This window comes from Pinus tabuliformis, chromosome 1_1 (assembly GCF_031772625.1).
Source record: "Pinus tabuliformis cultivar Carrire ecotype Pingquan chromosome 1_1, CPIR1, whole genome shotgun sequence".
Taxonomy (NCBI): Eukaryota; Viridiplantae; Streptophyta; class Pinopsida; order Pinales; family Pinaceae; genus Pinus; species Pinus tabuliformis.
Window position 1 is genome coordinate 912,062,141 of NC_142297.1, and position 7,910 is coordinate 912,070,050.

The window sequence follows — 7,910 nt, forward strand, 5'->3', positions numbered from 1 at the left end:
CATTTGGGAAGATTAGCTGCTGTACGGGAAGTCCTTGGTCATTTCTCTTTCATTTTACTACCAAGGTGTATATGCAGTTTTATGATTTGTCTGGTAAACCTTTTTCCTAGAGTTCCAAAGCAGTAATTTGATCTTTTTGACTCATTAAAATTAAAAGATCGTTCGAGCACTTGTCCTTTCAAGCTCGTTTCCAATCGGAAGTGATAAAGTCACCTTTCGTCCTTTTCTTGACTCTTAAAACATGAAAAGGCAAAGTTTTGTTTTAGTGTTCTAAAATTAACTTCCCACAAAATATTCCTGGTAAAATTTATCTTCCTTAGTAATTATTTAGAGTCAATTCCAATGGCAACATTTCTGGAGTCCACCCATCAAGGGTTCCCCTCAGAAGGGAATCCTGGTCCTTTTCCTTCTTTTGGAAACACTGGTGCTCTTTATATGGCAACGTTGTCCCTCACTGGGTTAACCATTGGTTTACCTATCTGGTTATTTTCAACCTCAGTGATGCTGAGTGTCCCAACTCCTACCCCACCATCTCCTTCATTCGAATCACGTCACGATTATTGTAAGGTTGACCCCTCACCTTCTACCCCTGTTTCTTCACCGTCCTCCTCTACTTCGCCTTGTGAAAGTTTCAAATCTAGTAACTAGGAGGCTAAGAAGAAGAATAAGAAGACGAAGAAGAAGAATTTAGCTAAGCAAGAGGTCGACTGTGTGGCTATTACTCCAAATGAACCTCCTATAGGCAAACCTTTTGTTCCTCCATGGAAGGTAAAATTACCTTGCAGGATGTGTAAGGGTGACCATCTCCTCCGAGACTGTCTTGGCATTCCCAGAGTCTTAGAGGTATGGTCTCAAAATATGGATCGACCATCCCCATCAACCTCTGGAGATCATGTCGATGCTACACTCTTGGCTAGCGATGGTAAGAAGAAAGGGAAGATTAGATTCCCCTATAGGCTATGTGAAGGAGAGAATCTTCTTCACCTTTGTCCTCTTATGGATAAAGCTTCCAAAGTTTTGGAAAACCTTACAACTCCTCAACCCCAACTCCCTGTTGGTTATCAGAGGCTTTCTTCTAACCCTCTCCCAGTTGGTAAAGAGATTGAATTGGGTTCATCTCTTGTTCGTCCTACTCTTCCTGAGTGAGACTCTTTTGTGTCTATTCCCAACCAACCATTGGTCAAAAAGAGTGTCGACTTGGATCTGCCACCAGTTGCTCACTTTGTTCCAGAAGAGCATAGTGATCTTACTACTTATGTTCTTCTTGTCTCCTCAGATTCTCATGAATCAAAGAGTGACCCTCCTGTCCTAGTTGTTTAGGAGAGTCCTTCTATTCTTGCAGAGCATGGGGGAAATCATATGATACCCCCACCAAATAGTTCTATCGTCTCTTTCGATTGGGGTCCATTGACTGCTTTTTGCCTCCTATCATATGTGCCTTTACAGATCAGAGTACAAGCCATAATATGGTAGTACCTGACACTATATTAGATGAAGGTGTGTTTGTTAGCATCATGTATTTTACTACTTGGCAAGCTTTGGGCTGGTGTCTTTCAACATAGGAACTAGTCAACCCTTAGGGATCCTTCCGCAGTTCCCCATTACTTTGGTAGGAAAGACCATCTATATAGACGTGATGGTAGTCCAAGGTCCCTTAGATTTTGTTGTGGCTAGCAACAACCCCCCCCCCTTTTTTCATTTAAGTGTTGTCCAAAATACTAAATGAATGGGGACCCTTAGTTAAAATTTAGGGAAAGCAAGAGTTTCCTTTCTTCAAAATAAGGTTACCATCGTAAGCTTAGGAAGATCTTTTGAATATTTTAAAACCTAAGTCTATGATAAGGAAAAAATCTTTAAAACCGCGTTGCAAAAAAGATAGGAAGTGCCTCCATTTCGCTATAATATCGGTATATACAAGACTCTCATGCTAAGCAATATATCGCATCGCAATAAAGTAATACTCATAACGGAAAAACTTCAAGATTTACCGATCTGCGATAACACCGATCGCAAGATCGCATATCGCAGAAAATGAGCTGACAAGATTTGGCAAGCATAAAACTTCTGCGATCTGCGATGTTGCGATCGCTGCGATGTTATATTCGTGTGTTTGCGCGATCTGCGATGGTGCGATTTGCGATGGCGCGATCTGCGATGTTACGTAAGCAAATCATAAAATCACTTCATCACGAATCCTTCGGGCACGCTATTTAAGAAAAGCCACTTACCATAATCTGACTCAAGATCATGCGCTTTTAATGATAGTAAAGGGATTAGTTGTCAGCTATTAAATGAAATGTAGACGCGTGCTTTTGTAAAGAATTACTTCACGTAAGGTGGCATATTTGATATATCTACTGCATTTAAAACTCTCCCATCACCTTTCTTGATCAGTCATTTCCATTTCACTTGTAAGTTGTAGGAACGGAGAGCGAAAGACGATACACAACCATACGCAAGAAGAAATGGGAAAGAAAAATAGAGCTCAGGGCTCTGAGGCTAAGGAAAAGACGAAGGAAATGGCGCCTTTGTATACAGACACAGCCTGTAACAAAGACGCAGGGATATCGACGTGGGAAAGCATGTACAGATTACTTGAAGAAGAGAATCCTAGAATAATGAAGGTTACTACTGTCGCGGGCTCACAACGCTCTTCCGAAGTGTCCTTAGAAGAGCTAGCATGCTCATTTCTTCATCGGATAGCAGCAAGGCCCAAAATTCTACCATATACGGATATGGTCAAGTGGATACTTGACAATGTAGACATGGACAACAGACAATTCAAGATTCAAGGACAAGGGCTCATCGGATCATTCGCTGCACAAGATTTAAAGCTTATGTATCATCTTCCTGAACCGCAGGTGACTTACAATGCACAATTCGTTAAGAAATTTGTGGCGGAGAACCCAGACCTATCAGAGACCACCAAAGATTGGTCCAGAAAAGAGGAACTGCTCAAGAAAGACAAAAACGGTATGTACAGCACTGGTTCCCTCACCTCTCCGTATTGTTTTGCTGCGGCCATGCTTTGTAGATTATTTGGGATGCCAGATATCAATAAGTTTTCGTCTGAATGGTTACCATTAATAGATGCTGCCACAAATGCCGATATTATGGATTGGGCCAAGATCTTTTCTGATAATCTATACATGGCTATTATCAATTACCGGTCTAAGAGATCCTTGTCTCAAAGGATCTATCCTCCTTTTTATCTATCCGCATATGTTATGGATTCTATTTGTTATGTGTCTAAATTTCCCATTATGGGTTGGAAATGGACTACCCAGGACCCATTACCTATCCATGTTTATCATAAGGTACTGTGGGATTCTCAGTTCATCCCACATTTCTACCAGATTTGTCACGGGCTTATCTTACCCTTGTATAGAATGATGTATGATGAAGACCCCCCGAGGTGCTCACCCGAGGCACAGATAGATATCATCCCCATCGCAAGATGGTTCGGGGAAGAATGGTTCACCTATATTAGAGTATTTGGAAGCACCGTCCCTCCTCATGTCCTACCCTTGTATATTCCTAACAAACTGCTGGCTCGAGAAATTGCTTATCAAACCTGTTCAGAAGGCGGCCTAACAAAAGACCTAAAAGACAAAAAGAAGGCCATATGGCCTCAGTTTCCTGTAGCTTGTGGGGCCTTTTCATTGTTCGATGTAAGTCACGTGTTCACCGAAGTGGAGAATATGATGTGTCTACAATTATTTAAATTCCCGGCAAGGCCATTCGACCCTAATGAAGTTGCTCAAGATTTCACAACGAATGTCAAAATAAAAATATTCGTTGGAAGGAAAGATTTATTTGATGATTTATTTCAGAATAAACGCTCACTCCAAGAAATTTTGTAGGAAGCTCAGTCAAAATTGTCTCCAGATGACCTCCAAAAATTCATGGTATACAGAGAAAGAAGACTGGCCAGTGTTCCTTTAGAAAAGCTACGACTGCCTGCCAGAGAACCGACTCCAAGCATTAGCCTAAGTGGGAACTCAAGCACTTCCAGATCTAAATCTAACACTGCGCAAGGAGTACCTGAACATTCTAAAGGGTCTAGAAGCGACCAAGGCAAGAACGAAGAAATAGATAAGGACACGGCTCAGTCAAGTGCAATGTCGCAACAACATGTTATCGCCTCCCCGCCAAGAGATGTCCCCCCTCTCGTCATTAAAACGCCACCCGTCACGACAGAATTAGACAAAGAATGGGAAACCTTCAATGAGCTGATCAATCTTGAAGGGAAAGCCCCAAGAACGCCTGTGAACAATACACAGGTAGCACAAGAAGTTGTTTCGACCATAGTCAGCAGTGTCACAGAAACGGAGCACATTCCTATCGCTCCACCTTCCGAGCTTCTACTTAATGTAGAAGAAATTCCCCCACTGGATGTATTCTATAGTCCCCAACATAAAGCAGTTGTAAGAAGGTAGAGAAAGAAAAGAAAACTAGAAAATACACTGTCACAAGATGCTGAACAATTGGACGTCTTATGGAAAGACCCCAACAATAACCCAACTGAAAATCTCACTAAGTTGTCTCAGATCGCAGGAGCATATGCTTCTACAACTATTGACAAGGCATCGGAAGTTCAGCAACTGTTGAAAGAACAAGAAGATCAAATACAACTACTACAACGACAATTGCAACAAGCCAATGCTAATATTGAAGCTAACAAACAGCTTGAGAAGTTGCAAGAAGACTTTCAGCAGATGCAGATAGGCTATCAAAGAAGTCTAGACGAGAAAGGAAAACAATTACAAATTTTCCAAGAAATGCATAAAGATGAGCCTAAGCTTACAAAATTTATTTCCGAGTCTATTGGCTTAAATGAACAACTACTGCAGCAACAGGAAGAGTTGGGACGTAAGATATCACAGTGGAGTCATTATTGCGAACTGAGCGATAAAATCACCAATCAAGTGGTAGATTTGCGGAGTGACTATGATCAGAGTGACAAACGGGTGACGGAGTATTTGGCTTGGCAGGATGAAGATGAAGGGAAAAGAGCAAGTGCACCTAGAATAAACGAGAATCATAAAGAATTGCTCTTTAATAAATGGGACGATCAGATCAGAGAGGCGGAACAAGCAGCGGAGACAGCGGCCACGCAAGCAAGCATTCTTATCGACTGTGTAAATGAAAATTTGCACAGAGCAAATTTAATCGAAGAGACCACCCCGGGGTATCTACCAAATAAACTACAACTGGAAGAAGAATGGAAGCAGAAGGCGCATGAGAAGGGAAAAGCGATCCAAGAATTAAACAGGTTAAATTGGGAGTGTTACTGGGCATACTTGGTCAAGCCGCATAGTCAATGGATGACTGTGAAATGCATCATAAACGTGGCCGAAAAAGTAGTGCCAGCTCTCATAGATTCCGTTTTCGCAGCCCAGCTCAAAGCAGAAGTCAGCCAGCGGACTCTCTTCAAGCCCATGATGAACACTTGCAGCTTTAAAGATTAGATTCAGAAATAGTCTTATTTAGAATGTTGTTTTTTCTTTAAAATTAGATTAGAAAAAGGACGGTCATTTGAAAACCGCATCCTAAATTTTGTAAACAAACTATTATTAGAATTAGGAAGTAGTATTTTAACCCTTCTCATGCATTTGGAGAGGGGTCCAGAAATTTGTCAAAAACTTGTCCTCAGAACATGCACTTCTGCACCCTTAGAGGAGGTTTTGATGAATGGATGGATCGAGGTTTATTAATGTTTGCATTTGATGTCTGCTACTAATGTTGCACTTTTGTACTCTTAGTAGATGTTAGAACAAGTAGAGATAAATCATTTTTGCTTGAAGATTATGAGTAGGATCAGTCATAAATGGTACTTTTATCTCTTGGCAATTCTGCTTATATTCTTAAAGTGATATACAGTTTTAATTGTTTATATGTTATTGCATGAATGTGTGAGTTACCATTTGGCACTTTTGTACGGTGGAGCCATTTATTTATGTCTGATATATGAATAACTTATTATGCGATATGCTGTTCACAACTGTTTTGCCTAACTTTTTATGCAAAGTAGTTCATCTTAATTGATTTCTATTCTTATGATAGCTGAATGATCTTTATTACCAGTTATTGTCTGAAATCTTTTTAGATCGCATAATAGAAGAAATACACCCTGGGTTAGCATAGATTAGATGTGCTGTTTTTCATTAGATTACAATAGCATAGATTTAGTTTAAAAGTTTGAATTAGATTAGCCTCAAAGTATTCTTAGATCAGCAACATCCAACTCTGCACACACACACACCCTTAGATTGGGAAACTGGTCCCATTATCCCCAGTCGGACCCGCTATACCAAACGGATAAGGAGCTGCCAACCAAGGTCCGGACCGGGTGGGTATCCCCTTTTTTGTCGACCCGATTTTCGGGGCTTCAACAGATTTCAATCTTCTCCATGGACGTGAATATGTTTATGTCATGGGAGCTCTTGTTTCTTCGCTTTTCCGTGTGGTTTGTTTTCCGCATGAAGGAAGAATTGTGACTATTGATCAACTATCATTCATTGGTCACCAGGCGTTGCCTTTGCAACCATCATCCCCTATCGGCTCTTGTTTACAAGCAGTACCTTCCCCGCCATAGGTCAATTATGTGGCTACCCGTTCCATCTCTGCATCTGTTGATGATCACACAGATGGTATAGTACATTATGTACTGGGGGAATTGGAACCCAATTTGTCTTTGGTACCAAATGACATGTATTCCTCCCAAAGCATGGTCCTTTCATCTAGTGAAGACCTCTTGGGAGCCATGTTCTCATATGGTCCATGAACAGGAGTCATGAGGATAGTTCTTGGTCTTGTGTCAACCTCATTAAAAAATGAAACAAGGAGTCATGAGGATAGTTCTTGGTCTTATGTCAACCTCATTAAAAAATGAAACAAGAGGTGAGCATAGTTTTTGTCTTGTGTCAAGCTCGTTAAAAAATGAAACAAGGAGTCATGAGGATAGTTGTTTGTCTTGCATCAATCTCGTTAAAAAATGAAACAAGGGTCTTGAGGATAGTTCTTTTACTGTGTCAACCTCATTAAAAAATGAAGAAACTCCCTTTTCAAATCGAGTCTTTGATTAAGATCTCGTAAAATCCCAGTCGAGTCTTTCCCAGATCTCGCAAGTGAACCTTAATTCCATTCACCTAGTTGAATGACATAAAGATTGGGGGGCATGTACCTCATTTGAGTCATTATGATGGGGGCATGCGAACTTATAGCAAGCATAGTTTTTCGTTTCAAGCTTTTGTAAACATGAAACTGAATCTAAGCAGAGTTCTCCATGGTTCAAGCTTGTGTAAAAATGAACCCATAACAAATCCCAACCATCATGATTGCCATTTTAATCAGCTAATTTCTATTATATGAGCCCTAGTTGTTTCATTCCATCGCCACCATCTCTTTGGCTGATCATTGCTTTCACTTCGTTGTTTTTCCTTTCCTGAAGAACCACAATGATGAGTGGTTTTATTAGCTCGCCTCTTCACCATTACATGTTTTGAGCAGTTCCACCATTGTCGGAACTAGTTGCTACCCTTTATATGACTTGTTCCTCCAGGATGAGTCACCTTTAAGCTCTTTTTCGACTCGTAAAAGATGAAAAGATTGTCGAGTATTTTTCCTTTTTGACTTGTTAAAGAGAATAAAAATGGGGGCTCTGCTTTCAACTCTTTTCCAACCCTTTAAAAAGGAAAAGATGGCCAGGTCCTTGTCATTTTGAACTCATTAATGAATGTGAAAAATTGTGTGCCTAGTCTAAGTTTACCCCTTTTTCGGGTTGGGAAGCACTATTTAAGAAAAGGGTACTCCTTGGCCAAAATGGTCAAGCGGTTCTCTCAAGTGTTGTTTTCTACCTTTTCAGGCTTGAGAGACACAAACATATGAAAAGGGACCATGTGGAGTTT